Source organism: Carcharodon carcharias, chromosome 3, assembly GCF_017639515.1.
Source record: "Carcharodon carcharias isolate sCarCar2 chromosome 3, sCarCar2.pri, whole genome shotgun sequence".
NCBI classification, from domain to species: Eukaryota; Metazoa; Chordata; class Chondrichthyes; order Lamniformes; family Lamnidae; genus Carcharodon; species Carcharodon carcharias.
In genome coordinates this window covers 12,229,709-12,235,708 of record NC_054469.1, presented here as the reverse complement: position 1 = coordinate 12,235,708, position 6,000 = coordinate 12,229,709, and the positions used below count along the sequence as shown (strand labels likewise).

At 46.5% G+C, this 6,000-nt stretch overlaps 1 protein-coding gene across 2 annotated transcripts in view; it reads left to right on the top strand.

Annotated features, from left to right (window-relative positions):
• The first annotated feature begins 1,740 nt into the window (after window positions 1–1,740).
• grinaa (glutamate receptor, ionotropic, N-methyl D-aspartate-associated protein 1a (glutamate binding)) overlaps window positions 1,741–6,000 on the top strand; it is a 66,273-nt gene continuing 62,013 nt past the window's right edge. Inside the window, exon 1 of one of the 2 annotated variants that reach the window (XM_041184057.1) lies at window positions 1,741–1,856. The gene's annotated coding sequence lies outside the window, so the exon portion shown is untranslated. Of the gene's footprint in view, window positions 1,895–6,000 lie in introns of both variants that reach the window. The other variant, XM_041184056.1, reaches the window with a different exon arrangement.

Here is a 6,000-nt window from a genome sequence, read left to right as displayed (position 1 = left end):
GTCGCAGAAGCATTTGAGGGCTCCAATGCTTCTCACTGACAGTGAAGACCTATGTTGTTCAGAATAAAAACATAGAATGCAGAAAAACTCAGTAGGATGTCATGGACACAAGACAAAGGGAGTAATGTCAATCTCTGCTGAGCTTCCACCTATCCATGACCTTGTACTTTGCTCCACATGCTCCACCCCCTCTTAAACAGGATAAAGTCCATCACATTTCTACTTCTCTTTAGCTCTGAAGAAGCGTCAAACCGACTCAAAACGTTAAGTCTGTTTCTCTCTGCACAGATGTTGCCAGACCTGCTGAGTTTTTACAGCACTTTCTGTTTTTATTTCAGATTTCCAGCATCCGCAGTATTTTGCTTTTATCTATGTTGTTCAATCATTCACTTTGCTGCCCAGGAGTCATGTTACCTTTCTACCCTGTTAGATCACTGATAAACTAAAATCCAATTACACCCCTTGTGTGAATAATTATATTGAAAATTATCATGCACCCAGACAGGAGAAAATCTGCTACTTCTTCCACAGAATAGAAAAATCTTGTGCAGTTTATTGGTTGAAATTATTGAATCTTTCCCCCAAAAATGAGTTTACTGTGTTCATATGGCACAACGTGCAGAACATGTTAATGAGGGCTGAACAGTCACCAAAATCAGTGTTAGGTCTATACAGTGTTATAAATAACTAATGGGATATTTTCCTGTCAATTAATAGTATTGCATGACGCTGTTAAAGTAAAATGTGTACTCTCTGGTTGGGTTAATACTTGCAGTGGTGGGGGGGTGTGGTTCAATAAGGGGGCTGGAAACAGGAGAAACACCGAGTCCCATGATGTTTCTCCCTTCCACCCCTTCCCCTGCCATCCCACCCACTTCCCCCTGCACCCCTGACCCTGCCACCTCCCCTCCCCGCCTCTCCCTGCCTATCCCCGTCCCCCTCGCTCACCCACTCCCTCTCTTCCTCCACCGCTCACCTCTTCCACCTTCCCCCCAAACCCCTCCCTTCTCCCCTCCTGCCTTCCACTACCTCCAATCCCCCTCTTCCCTTCCCCCTCCCTTTCCACTGGTCCTCCTCTTCCTCCTCCTCCTCCTCCTACCTTCCCTCCTCACCCCTCTCTCCCTCCCCCTCCTCTCTTCCCCCTCCCTCCTCCTCTCTTCCCTCCCCTAATCATCCTTTTTTCCCCTCCCCCCTTCTTCTCCTGCCTTACTCCTTTCTCCCCACTCCCTCCTCCTATCTTCCCCCTCCCTCCCCCTCTCCCCTCCCCCCTTTCCCCTCCTCCCCTTTCCCCTTCTTTCCCCTCCCCTTCCCCCCTTTCCCCTCCTCCCCTTCTTTCCCCTCCCCCTTCCCCCTTCTTCCCCTCCCCCTTCTTTCCCCTCCCTGCCCCCTCCCCGCCCCTTCCCCTCTCCCTTCCCCCTCGCTTTCCCCTCCCTTTCTCCACCTCCCCCTCCCTTCTTCCTTCCCCCCTCCCCCATTATTCCTTCCCCCCAACCCCCTTTCTTCCTTCCCCCCTCCCCCCTTTCTTCCTTCCCCCCTCCCCCCTTTCTTCCTTCCCCCTCCCCCTTTCCTCCCTCCTCCCCCCTTTCCTCTCCCGCACCCCCTTCCCTTCCCTCCTCCTTTCCCCCCCCCTCCCTCCTCCTTTCCCCCCCCTCCTCTCTTCCCCCCCCCTCCCTCTCTTCCCCCCCTCGGCTCTCTGACTCCCCCTGGCGGCCGGGATGGTGAATGGCGAATCACTGACGCTCTCCGCACGTGACCTGCTGGCGCCTTGAAGCCGGGGTTTGAGGTCGGCACCGGCAGTGAAACGGGAGAGTGGCACCGGGGAGAGGAAGAGCAGCTGCATCGAACCGGGAGCGGCGGTGAGTGGCTGCCCCGACCGGGACAGGCCTCCGGGATTGTGTGTGTCGTTTAAAATATATATAAATATGAATAAATAATTTCGTTATTGGACGGAAAATCGGTTGAAGATGATATTATATAACCGAAAGGGACCGGGGGGGGGACGGTTATGTCGTCAAATATGGGAAATTACCGACAAGTCCGGGGGGGGGGGGGCAAATAAATAAATAGATTTGGAATTTGCTTGTCGATTTTTAAAAAAAAACAAAATTCTAGATGATGTGGATGTTGCTGCCCCTGTTTTTTTCTTGTGATCATTTGTTGGTGCGTCAGAGGCGGTTGAGGCAGGGATTAGGAGGAGCCGCTGTTAATTCTCTCTACCTGTGGGTGAGAGGGGCTGCGGGTTGGTGAGGGGGGGAGGGGGTTTATTTTGGGGTGGGGGGTGGGGTTGTTATTTTCTTTAGGTTTGAGGATGGTGAATTCAATGTTGACACCAACAGCCTTTCTTTTCCCTCTCCCCTGCCCCCCACCCCCCCCCGGACAGTGGAGTCTCCTCCTGCCGGCGCCATCAGTGTCTTTGGGCAGGTGGTTTTGCTGCTGCTGTTGCTGCTGCTTTGCCAGGATTCATCCCCCCCCCCCCCCCCCCCCCCCGCTGCATTTTGATGCCTTCCTCAAACACTTGATGTCTTTTTTTTTGGTTTGGGGGAGGGGGAGGGGGAGGGGGAGTGGGGGGTGTGGACTCCTGCAGCCCACAGGAGTGGGCACTTAATGAGCACCCACAGTTGCAAGAATATTAAAATGACCTACTCAGCCCTTGTAGGAGGACTTTTTTTTTGTATTTTTTTTTTGCCATTTCTTCGCCGGTGGAATGTCAAAATTGTACCTCGGCCCCTTGTGGAAATCCATGGCTTTTAATTTCTCATTGTGTGAAAATGTTGCAGTCTGACGTTTTCGCAGGCTGCTGACTAATCGTTTATCTGCGACTGCCTTTTTAAACTGAAAGCAGTGATCTGGATCTTGTGCTCTTGCTTGCTTGCTTGTTTGTATGTATGTATGGGTCTCATGTCTTCTGCGTTCAAGGACACAACTCCAGTACTGACCCTTGTCAGGAGTGCTAATGGAGTGGGGGAGAGAGGGGGAACAAGAAGTGTTATGGGTATTGCCAAGCTGAGAAGCCAGACACTTCAGGGGAAAAATATCTGTGCACTTGGAACAGTGTTAGTGGAGACCTAAGAGCAGAAAATGCTCAGAGCCAGTGCTTATGTTAAAGGATGAGTTTTAATATTAAAATTGCTTGTGTGAGACACTTCTAAATTGCACAACTGTCTGTTGGTGATTCTTTCTTGTGTTAAAGCAGTTAATCTGTAAACAGGAGTGTGTTGCATATACTAACAGTTTTGTAGATTGCCACTTTGATTCATTGCCTGAATGGGGTAATATCTTGATGGATAATTGGAAGCTTTCAATATCAATCTCAACAATAAACCCAATCTGTTGTCCAGTTCATAGGGAAAAATTGTAGGGTGTTGACTTTTCCCAGTCATAATGTAGCTCATACAATCCACCTGTGGCTCCAATAATTGTGTGTTGTCCATAGTACACCTTGAATTTTATCAAGAGGCCTAAACAGCCAAGTGGTTATGGTACTGGGTTTGTAACCCCCAGATCAAGAGTTCAAATCTCACAATGGCAAACTATGCAACAATGTAACTTCATCTGAAACAGATGGAAACAGGTTTACTCAAAAAAGAGTATCAAGAGTTCAAATCTCACAATGGCAAACTATGAAACAATGTAACTTCGGGGCTTGGCCTAAATGGCCAAGTGGTTATGGTACTGGGCTCGTAACCCCAAGATCAAGAGATCAAGAGTTCAAATCTCACAATGGCAAACTATGAAACAACATCTGAAACAGATGGAAACGGGTTTGTACTCGAAAGAGTTACCATCGTAGAGGATGGATAATCTGTTCCAAAAGCCTTGAATTTTATCAAGGTCTTAGTATGTTAAGGAGGCCTCACTCTCAGTATTCCTATTGACAGCCTCTGAAATAATTCTTGTGGAGCCATTAGATTTAGAGTCAGAACACTTGTGTAAGCAGGCATCTGTGCTGATTGGTAGTTTTTGAAATATCACCTGCTGGTTATTGACGTTGGATTTGTTGAGCACTCCATTCACAGGCACCTGAGTAAGGAGTTTAAATGGGCTAGCACTTTATTGAGGCCTTCAGCTCAATTGACATCTCGAAACTCATCCTTTTGCCCGGAAAGACAGGCAATTTGTGCCCGTCTTTCCCAAAACTCTATTTTGGCAAGCCCTTTATCAGCTTTCTGCCAGATCTTTGTAACTGACCATGATCAGCTACCCCTTCTCACCCTTTCAGCCAGTCTGCAGCCTTGGATATGGTTAACCACACCATCCACCAAATGCCTCTGCTCCGTTGTCCAGCTCGATGGGACATCCCTTTCTATACAGTTGTAGCCAGAGTATTGCCTGCAGCGGCTTCTCTTCCTGCTCCCACGCTGTTGCCTTTGAAGTCCCCATGATTCTCTCCTATTCCTAATCTATATGCTACATTAGCATCCAAAAAAAACTCAGTTTTCACATGTATTGTAGTGACACCCAGCCCTGCCTCACCGTCACTTCCCATGACTCCATGGCGCCTGATGATTTGTCATGCGGCTTGTTTGAGCAGAAATTTCCTCCAACTCAACAGGCTTTGTCTGTGCCTGAACTTCTAATAATTCTCATCCTTGTTCCAAATCCTTGGTGCCCTTTCTATCTTTGTAACCTCCCCCCAAGTCCCAGGCATTCCAAATGGTATGTTCTGTTGAAGAGAAAATTTGCACTGGCATGGGGGTTGGGGGGAAGTGCCAATTTTTGATTGTAATGTGTTGTCCTTGGTAATAATTTAAGGAGGATCTTTTAGCTGTACTATGTCTGATTCGTGGTGTGAATCTGCAGGCCTACACAGCAAAGTGATGTAATGCAATGCACCAGAATGCAGAGAACGTCAGTGTTTGGGGTGGGGGTGGGGGGTGACTGCTCTTTATGCCTAAATAATAGACAACCTTGTGTTCCTCCGGTAATCAGGTATGTTTTTCTAGCTGTGTACATTGAGTTACATGTCTGGTTGGACAAATATGTGGTCTGGTTGTGGACTAGTGCTCACTGCGGCTGGCAAATTTAGCTTGACTGAAAAGCTAAAACCTTGTTAAAGGATTGCTCCTCTTCTGAATGCTGCTTAATTTCATGCTCCCAAGAGCGTATTTCTAGTATTTATCATAGTATCTGCTGACAATTCTCCTTTTTACAAAACCTGTTTCAAAATCCTGAGGGGTCAAGAGTTAGAGAGGCAGAGTCAAGGTGATTGGCAAAAGGACCATGTCTTATAGGTTTGTGGGATCAGTGAGATGTGTCCAGTGCTCACCATGTTTCTTAGCCAATAACATCAAGTCATGGGCATTTATATACTACTGGTCAGAAATAGATCATATTAAGATGGCAGAATAAAGAGTTTCCTATAAAACTGTTTCAATTTGGCAATCTATGAAAGGTTGACTATTCTGTTGATTATAGAATGGTTACAGCAAAGAAGGAGACCATTTGGCCCATTGTGTCTGTGCCAGCTCTCAGCAAGAGCAGCTCACCTAGTCCCATTCCCCCAGTTTTTTTCAAAAAAAAGGGCTGCATGAATGAAAGGTGCATTAAGCAAAATATAATAGCCAGAAGAATTATGAATTTTAGAAATAGGACAAAAATCACCAAGTAGGCCACCGTGTGTAGTTTTAGTCTACCCATTACAAAATAGTCAGAGTTTACAGTATAGAGTTACCAGAATAATTCCAAGGATGAGAAACTATAATTGAGGATAGATTTGAGATATGGGAATAGATTCACAGCAAAGATTTGATACTTTTTAATATTATGAGGGATTTTGATAGACTAAATGGGGGGCTAGATTTAATCAATTTAAAAATCACCAAGTGAGGATAGAGATTGAGAAATTGAGATTTGTAAACCATAGAACTGTTTGCAACAGCAATTTGCATTTATATAGCACCTCTAACAAAACACAACATCCCAGTGCACTTCACAAGAGCAATTATCAAACAAATTTTGACACTCAGCCACTTTAAAGAGGTATAGGACCGATGAACAAAA